This window comes from Apteryx rowi, unplaced genomic scaffold, assembly GCF_003343035.1.
Source record: "Apteryx rowi isolate R43461 unplaced genomic scaffold, aptRow1 scaffold_870, whole genome shotgun sequence".
NCBI lineage: Eukaryota > Metazoa > Chordata > Aves > Apterygiformes > Apterygidae > Apteryx > Apteryx rowi.
Window position 1 is genome coordinate 110245 of NW_020451172.1, and position 17607 is coordinate 127851.

At 34.9% G+C, this 17607-nt stretch overlaps 1 long non-coding RNA gene across 17 annotated transcripts in view; it reads right to left on the reverse strand.

Moving 5' to 3' along the window:
• Positions 1-354: 354 nt before the first annotated feature.
• The window catches only part of LOC112977863, a 72945-nt gene continuing 55692 nt past the window's right edge, over positions 355-17607 (reverse strand). For 12 of the 17 annotated variants that reach the window (XR_003257665.1, XR_003257662.1, XR_003257663.1 and 9 more), the window contains 3 exons: positions 16328-16522; positions 14529-14599; positions 355-13277 (listed from right to left, as the gene is read on the reverse strand). This is a non-coding gene — a long non-coding RNA (uncharacterized LOC112977863). The remainder of the gene's footprint in view (positions 13278-14528; positions 14600-16327; positions 16523-17607) is intronic. The other 5 variants (XR_003257668.1, XR_003257661.1, XR_003257659.1 and 2 more) reach the window with 5 other exon arrangements.

The window sequence follows — 17607 nt, forward strand, 5'->3', positions numbered from 1 at the left end:
AGATCACAGAAAGAAAAAGAGCTCTAACCACTGTTCAAAGCAGTGGCAATTTTCCTGCAGATCTCTGTTAGTCAAAATCCTCCCACAAACAAAAGGACTTTGAAAGGGGACAGCTGGATTTTGCTTTATGTCTTGACCTGGGAGCCTTGCCAAAAATGTTTATCAGTGTAAAAGAGAGGGAGAGGGAGACATGTAAAATAATTCTTTAATGTTATTCTATTTTTAGATTCCATTTTGAAATCTTGAGTAGGCAACAGAAGATTTAAATGCATTTCTTCTTGTTCCAAATTAATTCTTTTTTTTTCATTCAGCTGTCAAATGTCACCTTGTATTTCAAACTTCAAAAAGCAAGAGTCAAGCCTGCCACTTTTATTAATCTTCTTTACATAGCTTCCGGACAGAATCGCATCTCACAATTCTAGTAATCAAGCTGCTTTTCAGCATCATAAAATTAATTTATATTCATTTCATTCTGTCTTATCTTCAACTCAGTGACCTTTCCATCTACTATCTACCATTAGGCTAGAGAATAGCATTTTGAGTATTTTGATGTTTTATCAACTATTTACAAGTTCCATTTTAGTTCTGGATACCCACAGATCCTCAAAGCACTGTAAAGTGTTTATAATATTTGCACAACTTGAATAACCAAGGATTATTAACTTATTTCATATATCTCATAAGAATTAACCTGAAAAATTATAAATAACAAAGCTCAATTAATCTTTCTATATATGCACTTTTGAATACAGCTTTTTGAAATTTTCTGAGATTCTGCTCAAGAACAATATTGAATTGTCATGTCCAAAGGTTCAAAATGATAGCTTCCAAATTCTCAGGTATTCATGAAGACAATAAAGAAAGAGGCAAAGACAGAGTAGCATTGAACATCTTATAATAGTATATTAAAAACATTTTACAATAGTATATTTTCACTTTAGGTTCAAAATACAGAGGTGTAAATTGAAGTAATTGTCATTAATGGTCAGATAAGACTGATTTAAAAACTAACGGTAAAGGTGAATTAGGAAAAAAAGTGTTTTTTTCTGACCATTTTTCAATTTTATGGCTCATTATACAGTCCAATGGGTATGATAACCAAAAAATTTCTAAAAATAGCTTTTTTTTTTAATAATCTTGTGCTATAAAAATAGGCATTACTTTTCATCCTTGATGAGTCAAAATGAAAGATTAAGAGGTATTATTTTCTCATGAACATTCTTTAAACACAGTGATTCTATTACATATTGTGTAACACCATTAATTACATAGTTTTGATGCATGTTATGATAGAAAAGAGCGATTTACTTATTTTGCTGTGTTATTTTGCTGTGTTATCATAGATATCCTGAATATCAACTTATTTTTATATAAATGCTTTTAGTTCAGAAGTTATATAAAATATGATGGCCACGAATGAACAATGATGAGAAAAATCAGAGAGGGTAATCAAGATCATTTACTGTAGTTCAGGAATTAGGTATTGCCATTCCAAAAAGCCTGTCAGCTGTGAAAGAAAATAGTTCATTGCAGGACGATTCCTCTTCTTTGGTAAGAAGCACACAAATTCTTATATCTCAGCATGCTAGTTGTTGTAGAAAAAATGACACCACCACTGCTCTGTGTTTCAAAATTTGAGGGTCTGATGCTCTTTTACAGTGAGTTGCATCTGCACACACTGGAAGGTCCATTTTTATGGACAGAGTAGAGTAAAGGAACCTTAGCAAAGAAGGGAGTCAGGCCATGGCACTTTCTTCCAAGATGAAAGAGGGTAATACAACACTGAAATAATTATGAAGACTGAAACAAATTAGGGATCAATAAATATCCTCCTGCACTGCAGTTTGTGGGAGCATGCCTTCCAGATATGCCATTCGCTAATGTTTTGTGAGTTGCGCTAAGTTGTTCTGAAGATCTTGCCTCTAGGATATTATATATACTTATAGTTGTGATGTGCATTGTTGAATATCCAGCAGAGCCTTAAATCAGCCATTCTTACTTTTGTGCTAATGCTTGCCAGTGATAAAAGGAAGCTTGCCTCTTCTTTTTTTAACTGGCACAGTTAGAAGCCAGAGGGTTCACTGTTAAGCCACTACAGATCTCCCCTCTGTCTTTTAAACTGTTAATATAGCACGGCATACCCATTTGCATCTCAGCTAGTACTATTTTTTTTATTTTTAGAAAATCTTCATTCTGCTCATTTGTGACCAGTTGCTTTCTCTACCTATATGGCTTTTTAACATTTGTCTGAGTTTATTAACATATTTTATTAAAAACACTATGTGAGTGAAAAAGGAGAGCCATTTCTAATGGATGTGCAAAATGATGTTGCACAACATTTTAGCACTTTATTAAGTCCCTTGAAGTATTAAAAGTTGGATGAAAACTGTAGCTGTCACTTCAGCTAAAAGCTTACGCCTTTCCTGTGCAGCAAGAGAACACTTCCTTCTCTTTGGTTCCCATATTATCAGCTATTTTCTTATTTTCAGATACTGCCGTACGTGACTTTCAGCAATGATAACTGTCAGCATGGTGATAAGAGCAGAGAACATGTGTCACAAAGGTGTACTGGGAACAGTCGTACAGCATAGCCCCACAAGCAAGAAAACTCAAAGGTAATGCAAGGAAGGGACTGATGCCATTTGTTGTGACTAAACTTGTCATCTAAAGCTTACCATACCATCAAATCATAATCCCTCCTACTCTCAGAAAGTTTTCCTATTATGAGGGTGATCTGAAARATTTTCATTGCTCAGGGGGAACAGTGTCCTCTGTAAAGGAAACAACAAATCCGCACTACCATACTAGACTTCCTCCAGAAACAACAGTCACTGCAAAGCAGAAGACCCATATTTCTAGAGAGACTTTTTCATTAGGAAATCTAGTTACCTATTTGGCAGTATATAAGAATGGGCAATTTGAATCCCCTGGGCTAAATGCAGCCTAAAAATGTACTTAATCACATTAGTAACTTCAGCATTAAATTCACAACTTTAAGGTTTGGGGTTGTATTATTATTGTTACTGTAGTTTGACTGTTTTTTTTGTAGTCCAAAAAATGTGTTTCGAAGACAAATTTGAACCTCAGAGGAAAAAAAAAAAAGTTTCCTATCTATCCACTAGTCATTATTCCTTTTTCAATTAGGAAACTGCCTTTTCTTTCTTTCTTCCTTCCTTCCTTCCTTCCTTTCTTTAATGTTGATATGACAGGATATATTACAATAAGTTCAAGAAGTTCTTAAACAAAATATTATAATCAGTGTTTCTCTGAATCTTCCTAAATTTGAGAATTCTATAGTTTTGGGTGTGACATAAATAAGAATCAAAGAAGATACACTCTGCCCTCAGATCTTCCAGAACTAGTGCTTACTCCTGTAAAGATCAATTGTAAAGCATGTGTCATTTCGTTTACTACAGGATTTAGGGAAATTATAAAGAAATAGAGAGAAATGGCAAGCAGAGAATGATATAATAATAAAATAAATACCAATTAGGATAAAAAAAGCCTTCTTTTAAAATGATAAGCATTTCTAAACCTATATAAAAATATGGTAAAATATCAAATCTGGTGAGGGTCGAACCTGGATGTCACCCAAACTGTTCAGCTCCTCTGTATTCATGGTACAGATTAAGTAAAAGTACACTGTTACTAATGCAGGATTTACATTTAATGAAACATTTATTGCTAAGCATGAATATGAATTAGAACCTTTAAAATATATTAAATTTGGTGCCCAGGAAGAGGAAGCAATGAATTACTTGCATATAATTTTTGAAGCATTACTGCTAGAGCAGCTGCCAAATTGCAGCAGTACTAAATAAGAACACAAATATTTTTAGTCTTCCCCAGCCACAGAACTCCAATACACATATTTTTTTTCTGAAAGATCATCAGACGTATTTGAAGCACTGTTTCGTGTGTAAATAGTTCATATGCAGCATATGCACATAATCAGTAAGAAAAGCTTCTTTTAAGACTTCCATAAATGACTTCTAGCAACAAATGGCTGATATGAAAGTTGCATTTAATCTTCAGAGGGTTGGACTACAGGATTTAATAACATTACATCACTTGTTAGTAGGTAAGTAATAAGCATAGAGCACAAGCTAAAAATCGAGACATCCAACATCATTTACTACTAAGAAAATGTTAGCTGACTTCAGTATTTTAATGTCCAATTGATAAATTAGACATGGCATGTATTAAATCCATGCTGCATAAAACTTATACAAAATAATATTTACAGATCTTTTTCATGCAGTTGGCAAAGTACCATTTCATTTAATAATACTTTAATGATAATGTGTAACCAGCATGCAAATGTTGGGCAAATACTATATTTGCCACAGATTTGAATACAGATTACAGAAAGCATCATAATACTAGACTTAATTTAACCTTTACATATAGCTTCTAATTAGATTACATAAAGCATCATAGTATTAGACTTACTTTGACCTTTATATATAACCTCTAACAATTCCAGTAAATATATTTTGCTTCACGATATCTAAATTAGATGGTTATTACTTTCAAATAAGCTGTTGTATCACTTTTTTTTTCAAAAATAATCACTACGTACAAAATCATTCTTGTTTTTAGTGTTTTATACTTTTCCTTTTCTTTGACAAGATTGTATACTTTTCTTCTTGATTAATTTTATCTAATTCCCACCAGCTACATATGAGTAAATAGACAGCTGCATCCAATCTACCCTTACCCTACCTCARTTGGGATTTAGGTCCTTCAAGCTTCCTACTGAAACAATCAAATTCAAATATATTTGGGAACRTCTAGTATGAGGGGGTCCTACAATGTCCTTAGGCACATCTCCGCTTAGTTAAGATGTTGCCTGGGTACCTAATTTTATCACGAGGTGCTCAGAACAACTCCTTTGAGGGGATATTCCTACTTAGTGTCTGCTGCAGTTCAGATTTATGCAGATGGATGACTGAACTCTACCTCAGTACTCTGGATATGCAGATCATGTCAGGAATACAGGACTACTGTAATACTGGTGCTGCTTTTTGCAGAGTAGTCAAGGACACCACTACAAGCATCTCTGCAGAGAGCTGGACAGACTGGATCATCACGAATGGAAGAGTCTGAATGAACAGTTTGACAGAAAGTCGCCTAAGTTAGTCTGACTGGGCAGCTTGCTTGCAAGTTTCCAGAAGCACCTTCCTTTCTATTCTTTCCCTAGTTTACTTAGGCTACATTTATACTATGGAGGGTCATGACAGGGTTAAGCTGAAGAAAGGCCTGATTAGCAAAGTGTGTGGGAAAGGAGAAGCAAGTAACAAGGTACAAGGCATGATCGCCACGTGATCAGCATGATGATTGTGCATGGACAGGAGCGTCATCAGCATGATGATTGGCTTAGCAAAGTGTATCTGTAAAACTGCTAAACAGCTAACTTTTCAGTATAAATACACTCGGAAATAAACAATAAATGTCTCAAGATGCACCTCCTCTTGAGTCCGTGCCTTCATTCGCTACATTATACTATCTTTAGTAGCTGTGCTGAACACACTACAGTTTTCTTGCCAAACACATCAGTAAAGCACATTTGYATGCAATTCTGCAGAGTCACGAGACGTTCTGGGGTAGATAGATGCATCCACTCTGCACATTGCCTAGACTGCCACTACTACACAAGCATCATTCCATCATTCTGTATATGTTTCAACAACACAGAACAAATCCATCTCAGATTTGTCTGCCTCACACCTGCTTTCTGAAAGACATGCCCAGTAGCTCCATTCAGTTTCCATTTTGTAGTCATTGCACAGAGATGGATGTTCCTTGATGCTCCTCCTACAGGTTTGGATCAGAAAGAACCACAGCTCATCTTGTTTATGGGAGGGTTTCCAGGAAATCCAAAATAATGTGGCTGGACTTAGTATTATAGACTTGTCTCTCACTGGAGACATTGGGACTCGTCTGGTGCCACCTGAGATACCACCTTTCACCTTTCCCTTCAGGTGTCAGTTGGGTCACAGTTCTCAACAAACAGTGTTTTTGAAATGCCCCCATCACTGGTCCTGTTGTGTCTGCCACAATTTGTGTTAAGCTATAAGAGAATCCTTAATTTCAGTATCCATATACCAGGACAGGATCCTCAAAACCACCTTCTCTCAGCCTAGCGCTGCTGTGGGCAATAGATCTTTGTTTTTATGTTTTATGGCACATTCCATCTTTTTATTATACAAATAAATATTCAGGTTTAGAGACATGTTCTGAATATTGTTCATTTTTCCCTGTATCTTCTGGGTGGCTGATACTCCAAAAGATGCTGGAGGGTTGCTTTCTGTCTTGAATTCTGATTGATATAAATTCTTAAGATGTTCTGTGACCTACACTGTTCTCTGAGAATCAAATATTGGTACTGGGCTAAGGTTTCTGAAAGAATGGAAAAAATTACTTAGTGCTGTTTGACCCACATAGTAGTGGTGTCTGTATATGTCTATGTGTTTCTGTAGTGTGTGCAAGCAGAAAAATGATACTCTTACCAAGAAACTATTCTTCTTAGAAGTTGCTTTTAAAAGGGCTGGTCAGTCTGCTCCTAATAACAGGATTACTAACACACACTTCTTTATATAKCTGTATGCTTACATATGCAAATTAATGCAAATATCAATATCCATCTAAATATGGTTCCATATAAATTTGAGGAGTAAGAAGTATGCTCTAAACAAAAGATTAAAAAAATACATTTTTTCTATGCATATAGGGATTAGAGCTTAAAATTCTATTTGAAGTCTTAAGAACAATATTCTTTTAATAGGATCTTAACATTATTTATCCTGAAGCATTTGCTATTCATTGAAAGACAAGGTAAGTATAGTTGCAAGACAAAAAACGTACAGCACAAAAAAAAGTAAAACCACCAATACAGCCTTGCAAGATTAGGCTGAGGTAATTGGATCTCAAGTATCACTTGGTTAAGAGACAAGAAGTGACATGTATAGACTACAGGAAATGGAGGTCCTACCTAGCTAATAATATTTTTACTTCACAGTTGCACACTAAATTCTGTTTTGTCATGATTCTAAGGAATGGTCATATCAYCTTGTGGAGAAGTCATAACATGTAAGCCCTGTGCGCTTGTCAATACTTGGTTACCGTGGACATCTTCCTAGTTACTAGGTTACAATTTTGATTCTTTTCTTCACATTTATATGAATATTTGTGATTTTCATTCCTAAATGAAACCTTCCATTTTCATCTGGATTTGATTTCTTTTTTGTCTCTTGCCTTTGTCTCTTGCGATCAGTTCTTTTATTTTTTAAAAAGTTTGTTTGAATCTGCGATAGGAATTTTCATCCTGTGGAAACTTCAGCATAATGGTCACTTTTTAATTACAAATATGAATGAAGAACGGAAAAGGTGAATTTATAACAAAAATAATGTTTGAGAAAAACTTGGTTCAGGCCAGAAAGCATGTTTTCTATTGTTTATAGGCCAGCAACCTAGATCTGTCCAACTACCTTGGGGAACTGGGACCATCCCTCTTTTCTGGGCAGAGATCCAGTAAGGTAGACAGCCAAGAAACTGATTGTGTGGGCATTCATGAAGCCTAGGTCATCCATGGAGTCATGGCATTCCTGTATCCCACCAGTTGTACTATAAGTTAGCCAGAGCTCCCAGGCACTTGGGCAGCCCACACCCAAACAGGTGGATTTCAGGGAGCCAGAGAATCCATGTGTCAGACATTTGACCAGAATGTGAGTTGACAGAAAAACAGGCATTCATGCAAGCTTCCAACCTACCCATCTGCTTTGTTTTTGACAAAAGTTTCAGTTAAGCTGTCAAATTACAAGGAAAGAGTTGAAGTGAATCAAATTAACCATTTTCAGAGAAGAACTATTAATTGCAAAGTTTTGCTCAATTCTGAGTTAGGACAGTTCCAGCAAAATAGGGGGAAAACTTTTGAATTGTTGCAGAAACATCTCATTTAAGTTCTACAGCACAGATGATATACTGGAGCATGCCAAAGTGCAGCCAGAATACACTCTGGAAATTCCCACCAGTGTATTCTTAAGGGTGTTTTCATATTGGCATAAAATACAACAGTCCTTATAAAGTTATAAAATAGTACTTTTACCTAAAACTCTTTAATAGCCCCAGAGACAGGAATGTAAGGTACTTAAAAGCCACCCTACTGCCKCAGTGATCCAGATTCTGTGGCTCAACAAAGTACGTAGACCTCACCATGTACTTATCCTTAGAAGTAATTCAGGACACCCAGTAAAATATCATGAAGCAGAACACAAAGTACCAATAAAATTTTCTAAATGTACATTAAATTCCTTTTAAAAAATGCATTGGTGTAATATATATGTATATATTTTGGACATTGTTATTTTCATAAAGCTTACTTAAGAATCAAGGGACAAATAGTTCCTGAAGTGTTATTACTTAGGATTGCTTCTTTCTCCTCATTTTGACACATCTGGGGCATGCAATTATTTACAAAGTTCATTTTCCACATAAAAGAAAGGACAGTGACCAGAAGGCAGCATTTAGGCTGTGAATATACCATGACACTTTAATCAATGAGAAAACCCCAATGTCAAGAACCAGCTTATTTTGGGGATGACAAAGACTGATGTTTCATCATATGCTTGTAAATTTATCTAAGGCATAGAGAGGTCAGAGTCCCAGTGCAACAGAGAAAGAATATGCAGGTTCAAATACATTATAGTCATAAAGGTTGAGGCAATCTCATCTTTAGATGCTTAGTTTATAATTATCTTGAAGAGCACAGATTCACAGAGTAGCAATCAACATGCATCTGTGGCTTATGCCTGCTGAGACTAGGCTCTTTCTTTATCTGGGACTCCTAAAACTGATCTCATCTTTCTTTCTCAGTAAATTTCTGAGACTAGGTCAACAGAAAGGATTTAGCTGAGGCTTACTCATCTAAATCACACACTATGGGCACATAAGTCCCAAACTAAAATTCTCAAAATTCCAGTGTTTCCAATTATTGATGGAAGCATTTGCAACTAATGGCATTTGGGCAGGCTTAAAATGTTCAGGAAATACTGAAGAGCTTAGCTTTCAAGCTCTATCATGATCCACAAATTGGATGCTTCTTCACCTCACTTGCCTGTTGGGCTTTATCTGATAATGATACTTTGTATTATAGGGAATATATAAAGCAGATCGAACTCAGCACTTAACCAGGGGAAATAGGGGTGCAAATTTATTATTGTCTTGAGCTAACCACCATTAAGCCACATGAGTAAAAGTATCTACACCACAGGGTTGCAGAGGTGTAAGAGTATGGAGGAGGACACCACTAGTTCCACTGCAAGCAGGGCACTTTTACACCGGTTTGTAACAAATGTAAAACACATGTTGGTTTTCTTCTAAGGGAATTGGGCCCATATGTTCCGTGTGTGACCTAATCATCAGGACATGAGGAATTCTGTATCAGGGTATTCTGCCTATTACAACAAAGATATGCTAAAATGCAAGGTCTGCTTAGACATCATTGGTTGGGGACATTCATTAGAGAAGGGGATCCCAGTCCTTCTCCATTGACTGTTATATGTGTTTTTTGAACCGTAAGTAAATAGTAAGCCTGAGGAAAGTAATTTTAATTTCAGTTGTTTTACTTGGATATTTAAACAGTTACTTCAGAATTACTTTTTGGTTCCTCTGCCACTGACAATCTCATAACTTTTGAATGATTTACAAAGCTTTACTGGCAAATTAATTAGGACCTGTGCTTAATATCCTGAGTACTATGATTCACAGAAATAGAATCAGAATCAGTTTAGCACTTTGTGATAAGACTTTGATTTATCATGAACCACTTGACATCTTTTGACATACTATGTTAATTAATTTATGCTTCTAAAATATCATATCTACTTTTCAATTATCCTATCAAATATTTTGTTTTGTAAAATTTAAATTTTCAAGTGCAGGAAAATTACAAGCATACAGCATTAAAGAATTAGCAGACACATTAATCAGGCTAAATACATAAGGCAAACTCCAGATCCTAGTAAAATCAGTCTCAATATATGGTACTGTTTGGTATATTAAATATTGAATATTGGTACGAGTATACTGTCATATCAGTGTTGTAGAGGTTTCATCTTGAGGATTAGACTGATAAGGTGGGTTTATGCTTCATATTTTATCACCTAACCAACAAGATCCTTGATGTTTGTTTGAATTTACAGTACCTGGGAAGAATTAGATTGCTAAGAATAGGATCTACAAAAGCCAGCATGATCATCTTGTTACTAATATTGCTTGTTACTAATATTGGCAAAGGAGTCATGTATTCCCTTCTCCATCACAATTTATGCACCTGTTCCTATTTAGGATTCACAGACATGAACCCTTCCTCTGGAATTATATATCTTGCCTAAATCAAAAGAAAAACAAGCAGGCTTAGCTGAATGAGGTGTAATAGCAGGTAAGGTGAACCATCCCAGTCTTTAACTGAAATTTTGAAAATCTTCCCTTAACTTAGTTACTTTGCCTAAATTTCATAGGTACTTCACTGTCCCACTTGGTTTCCAGGATACACAGTTATACATCTGTGTCCTAAAATGCCGCATCTCAGTTTTAACCAGGTCAATCACTCAGTGTTCAAGCCTGTCTGGGATCTAAAAATTAGGCCACGAGAGTCCTCTGGAAGTCTTGATGTCAGTACACAGTAACTAACACACATTTAGACTGCTTGAGAAGCACAGGTAAAATTACCTGTTTTTTCTAACTTAAACTAGATTGGGTAAAGGAACCTCAGACATATTCATGAATATCTTGATGCTGTGCTAGAGCATTTTCAAAGTGGGGAGAAAAAAAGGCAGTGGGGGGTTAAATACTTGAATGTGTAAAGAGAATTTAAGAAGAAGTCTCCATCATTAGATGATAAAACATCTGTGAGACTTTATCTGTATAAACTCTTAGGCTGGTAGCATTTATCAGCTTGCAGGATTCAGAAGTGTAGGGAAAAAGCTATAAATTTAAATGGCACTTAAGTTTTGAACCTCAGTGTCTAAAATGGCATTTAATCATGTGCCCACCTAATGACTGTCTTCTTGAATTAAGTTTGCCTTTTTCATTACTGCAGTTCTGTACAAAGTTAATTAGTTTGCAACTTTATCAGAAAAAAATGCAAGAGAAAGCTGAGAGAGGATACAGAGCAGAAAAAAATGACCAAGAACATTAGGTTCAGAGCGAGGCTTTTCTTGGGATTTAAATCAAACCTGATGGAAGTATAAAAATTATCACATTTCCTTTTTTTTCACATCACATTTCCTTTTTTTGATCTGCCCAGGACATCTGTAAGGCAACAAAACCTCAGTGTTGTGTTAACACATTTTGTGGTCCAAAGAAACGGTCTGGCCTTCGGTCAAGATGGTCACTCTTGCTTCATCAGTCTGCAAGTTGCTAAGCAACTTTCAGTAAAGAATTTTCAAAACGGAACTGTACTGTCATTCCATCAAAATCACCAAAAACAGATATCTAGTAATTTCATTAAGGATTATTCCTCTGGTACCTAGAACCTGTCGCTCATTCACTGTTATGTCAGTTTTTGTAACTTTAACAAGGACCTTCAAGATCCTTTATCATTGTTAGTTTCAATTTTCAACTTTAAACAGCATCAAATTAATTTCAGTATTGTTTTCAATTGTTGCTGTTTTTATACACTGAGCTACACAGGTGTCTTATTATTTAACACACTTCTGCTAAATGACAATCATTTTCCTCATTCTTTTGCAAGGGGGAGTTGGGAAGTGCCATAGATCCAAAAATGCAAGACTAGATTATGTACATTCTCAAGTTGGTAGTTCCATGTGATCAGTGCTTCATTAAGTTAAAAGAAAATAATATATAACTTTATTAGCCTTGAAGCTTGTCCATAATGGCTCTTAGATCACAACTAAGACGTCTTAATATTACTGAGTAGCATTGTTAACTTTAGCTATATATTCATCCTTTAATACTTCTAACAACTCTTTTGTTGAGATACCAGGATGAATTCAGTAGTGGAATTCACTATTCAGTTCAAGTTCAGTGTGACTTCTTCCTTTTCTTCCTTTTCTACTTTACTTGACAGTAACTAATGAACCATAACCTGTTTACCTGATTATTTTTTGCCTCACTTCCATTAAGACGACTACACACATGCATGAACATACACATTTCCCTGCAAATATACCACTAACATTCTTCTGCAATATTGTCCTTTAGCAATAAAATTTATACATTTTTAGAAACTTACTTGATAAGAACACAAATAAAAATAGACTTTTTTTGTTATATTACAAATTTGTTGCTCCATTTCTGTAGATCTTTTCTCATGTGGCAAGCAATTAAATTTAGTATCACAAAATATTATCCAGCAGCCTACTACGTTAAAGAAATTACACATCAGCTGGTAACTAGATACATAGAACATATATATAGACTCCACACCTTCAGCCTTCCCCAGAAGTATCAAACTGCTGTGTTTTATAAAATACCCAGAAGATCAACAAATTGCAGGTGTTTTCCTTTCTCCTGTTGCTTTCACAAATCTAAGTTTAAATACTATGCTTAGCATGTAAATAAGACATTGAGTATAGAGTATATTTTAACTTCCATTTATACTATTTAAAAACAGGGGTTGTTCTTTTGCTAAGCATAACAAACCTTTGTTTGTAAGATTGTGCTTTCTATTTATACCAGGGAAAAGGACAAGATGGTTGATTCTATCTTGTTACAAAAACAAGAGAGAGAAGCAGAGTTTAACAGTTTCAGTTCTGGAACAAATCTTTTTGCAGCCTAGCTCATGACCGTTGACATGTCTTGTTTGTATCMATTTGTTTTGTTAGCTCTAAGCAATTCCCAGAAATGTAAATTTGCTTCAGCACTTTGTGAATGCACAATACAATGTAATTGCATAATGTGTCAGTTCACAGAGATCTCACTATGCACAGTGGTTACAACAAAAGATGATAAAAATGTAATAATAAGAAGGTGAGAAGGAAGATATCTGAAGAATGTGAATGTGAATACTAGCTATAGACTACCCATAAGTTTTAAACTATATTTTAGATATTTTTTCCCTTCAGTGAGGACCAGAGAGAAACACAAAGAAGGATGAAGATAACAGGGGGCTGAAGTGAGAAGTAATACAACAAGGGAAATACAACAAGGGGAGAATAAGAATATAACCCCAACTTACATATTCATAGTGCTATCCTTAGTTATTGTCTGGTGTTCATATAAAGTAACAAGAGGCATCTCAGAAATATCAAAGACTGAAAAGATGAAGAGATGTAGAGATGAAGAATGAAGAATAAAGTGTTTTCATCGTAAGTCAGYTCAGATTTCTTACAGTATTTTAAGTCTGAGAGAGACTTTAGAAAACTAATCCATTCTCCTTATCCCAAAACTTAGGTCATTCTTGACAGATATTTGTCTCTTCCACTTAAAATTATCTTTAGTGATAGAAGGTCCCCAGGTTCCTTTGACAAACTTTCTAGTCCTTCATTACCTATACCTTCAGAAAGTATTTTCTAATGTCTCCCATATTAGAGAATTAATCCTTTCTGTTGCAATTTAAGCCCATTACTTCTTCTCTGATACAGAGAACATATTATCCCCTTCTTTGAAAAAGTGTCCTATGTTCTTGAAGTCTATTATCTCATCCTCCCTAAATCTTCTCTTTATTCCATTTTTCCTTGCAGGTCATAGTCTAAAGACCTTCAGTCAGTATTTCTGTTCTTGTTTGTGCTCTCATCAATTGGTACCTACCCATTATAAAGCCTAATATAAAAAACTTGACACACTATCGGAGTTTATTCACCAATTCTGAATTGAGTAGAAGGATAACTGCATTCATCTTGTAGGCCACAAGAAATGTTTTAGGGAGACATCTACTTTTTTTTTTTTTTTTAATGACACAATGATATTGTTGACTCATGCTCACCTTAGGATCCTCTTTAACTCAGAAATTTTACCTAGACAGCTGTTCCCTAATTTGTATGTATGCCACTTATTTTTTTCTGCCTGAGTACCTTGCAGTTGTCCCTACTGAATTCCATCCTATTCTTTCAAACCCATCTCCAATTTGTCAAGATTATTTTGAATTCCATTCCTGTCCTCCAAGACACTTGCATTCTCTCCTAAGCTTGGTATCATGTGTAAATTTAACATGCAAATTCTCTATCCCAGCATCCAGGCTCGTCATACTGAAGCTCCAGCATGGCACATTCAGACTGTTGAAGCAGTCCTCTCAAGAGCAGTACATGGAACAGGAAGAACAAATTAAAGAAATATGGTATACAAAGCAAGCAGATCAGTGGAAAAGAAAATTAGCAGAATAAGAATCAAAGAAAGCCATATACAGGCTGCGCTGCAGGAATGAGAACTGTGTGTCTGGATAGTTCTATCATTAATTAACATGATCCATAGAACTCATATAAGTAAATAAGTAGTGATCTTTTTTTTTTTTTTTCTTAAGTAGTGTGTCTGTAAAGTTATCTTCCAGCATGTTCAAGCAAACCTACCTTCTTATCTTGAAGATATTGGATTATCCATGTATAGAGTCTTGCAAAAGAACACCACACATTCCGGAATTCTATATAAATAAAAGAAAGACTGACAAAGTATTTTTTATTCCTCTTTACCACGTGCGACAGATATCTGATTCTGCTTGTCTTCCCAGTTTTAATCCTCACAGCTAACAGACATCAAGACATTGCCTCTTCCAGTGCCTGGCTATAATCATAGCAACAACAGGAAATACAGCAGTCGTACTTCTCTGTTTTCATTTTCATTCCAATCATCTTCTTTTTCAATTTCTTTATATTATTATAGTTGAACTAGAAGATGATTATGATGTCAGTAAATTGAAGTAAATACAAACTAAATATGAATATGCTATAACGCAATCAAGTAATAGTACTTAAACCTTTCTCTTCCATCTCCCCAGCCCAGGACATAGATCCATGAGTCCCACCAGCTGAAGAATCAGTAATCACAAAGCCGACAGATACACTTCCCTTTCTTCTCCAAGCATCACAGATAGGAAGAAATGATGTGTTACTTCATGTTAACATTATTGTGATATTATCAGTAAATAGGTACAGCCACAAGGCCTGTGCAAAAATCTGAACCAATGCCTTTAAGTGCATATTAAATGTTTAGTGCACACTGGCTGCTGCTCCTTTTATACAGTCCATTTACAGCAGATGCCCAACAGAAGAGTGTTTGGATATCAATCATTGACAGGATTCTTGAGTCAGTAATCACCATATTTTCTTTCTTTATATATTTCACCGTTAAGTAACAGCTTTACTCTAAATCCTTAATTTTTTGATTCCTATGGGCTAATTTAATCCTTGGCTTTGATAGCATGAAATTTAGGATGAGTTCAGTTCATTGTTTTTCTTTCAATGGTGTACTATGCTTTTCCGAATTATAAACACACACAAAAAAATTTACCAAAAAAAAAAGGTCATAAAGACACAGTAGAGGATGGGGACAGGCAGCACACTGCAGTTATTGTTTTGTGCAAAGACAGTCATAACACTGTAGTGGTGAAAGCTAACAAAGTATATTCTTTGTGTCAGACTGAAAGGATTACATCAGATTGTTCCTTTTAATAGAAATGGAATAACACAGTATATAGTACACCTATGTAGATTATGAAAGATTCTGACTAGAAAAGATAGAAGTCTTTTATTTATTAGAATTTAAGTCAGATAAAATTCAATAATCAGGGTAAGCTGCTCGCTCTTAGTTGTAAAACATGTTTAGGCAATTGTTTGAGATGAACATGTGATATTTATTTATGAGTTCCTCTCCCKTTCTTTACCAAATATTCTAAAAGGAATAGATTTCTACTCTATATAGAATACCTACCCCACAGTATATTTCATCTAGTAAAATCCAATTAATAGACTTTTAATTCTGGTAGCACAACTCTTCCACAGCTGTAATTACAATTAATGCACATGGGATACAAATTCCAGTCATACAGGTGATATTAAAGACTACATTAAATATGTAGCAGACGTAATCACTTTGTTAAGGGTACTTCAAAAATGCCAACATTTTGACTTGAAAGGACTGAATATTAACATCTGTTATTCTTCAAAGCTTTCCCTGATGCACATCTGTATGTACAGTTGTCTATATGCCAACATGCCTGTGTGCAATGGTGTGTGTATGCATCCATGTCAGCTTGGCTGTAGGAAAATAATAGTTGTTCTTTATAGAAGAAAAATACAAAATAATCTAGATCATAATTCTGCTGCTTTTCCAGGACATATGGAATGATATTTGATTGTACACTCTTGTTTACCTGTTGAGTTGAAGCTTTGCATTTAATTCTGTAAAACAGGATCTCCAAAAGGCAGTGAACTTCGAAAGTAGACAAATGGTGAATTCATTGTGATTTTATTACTCTCCTTACATATCTGAACCTCAGCCTCACAAATGAGATTCAGTTTTCAGGAAAGACTTTTTTAAATTGTAGGTATGGAATCCATTTTCACCCCTGAAAATGGAGATGTGCACAACTAGTAAGATCCTAAGTATGTTATCAGATTAATGCATATTATATAGATATAATTTGTAAGCAAACTCAACTCAAAATTACTAAGTTTTTTAATTTTGCTTAGTCATTATGCTACAGTACCAAGTTAAAATGAGAGTTTTCCTTGAATGTAGGTATAAGATTTAGCTTGCTTTAAATATCCTGAATAACTTTGAAAAGCAGTGCACCTTTGGCAATACAAGGCATATACCTAAATATTTTAATTACCATTATTTTAGTTAAGAAGTGAAAATATCATAAGTCAAAGTAAATAGAGTAGTTTCACATAAGGTATATTTACATTGCATAATTATTCATTCTGTATAGGCTTTTTAAAACCTTGATTTAACTTTGCTATTGCTGAAAGCAACAGGAGTCACATTAGCATGAGAGTAATATAAGTCAAGAAAACAGTAATGTTTTAGATTTTTCTTGTCAAAGTTTCATAACAAAGAGTGATCTTTTAAAACTTGAAATAAGGTAGAGGACAGAAATCAAGAAATAGAAGGAGGTATGTAACATTTGAAGGGGAGGATTATTCCTGCTTAGGGGCTCTCTTATTCCTAGTTGCCCTCACTCTAATTTGCTAGCATTAATCCTTCTTATTTGTAGATTTTAGCACAATAAATACTAAAATAATAAACTATAAATAATGATAAGTCTTAAATTTGTTTTCAGTCATTAAATTGCTGGGGGGGGGAGTAGAAAAGAGGAATGAATCAATTTTCTAAAGTGAAGTAATATTTTAGTACATGTACCTGTAGACTTATTATCTAAATTCTAATCTTTATTTTTCTTGGTAGAAACAAGTGCTCCAATGCATCCCTCTCTGTCCTGCTAGTCCTTCTTTGCTATGCAGCCTTTTGTTGGGGAAATATATTAGTCACTTGTGATTTGAATATGTAGTTTCAGAAGGTGATTTAAATATGGCAGCAAGGTACAATCCTCCCCATTTTTCTTCTGACATAGCATATTTTATGGTCCTCCATTTGAGACTGATTTCATATTTTCTTGGTGCTTTAATTCTTGTGATTAGCGCTTTTTTT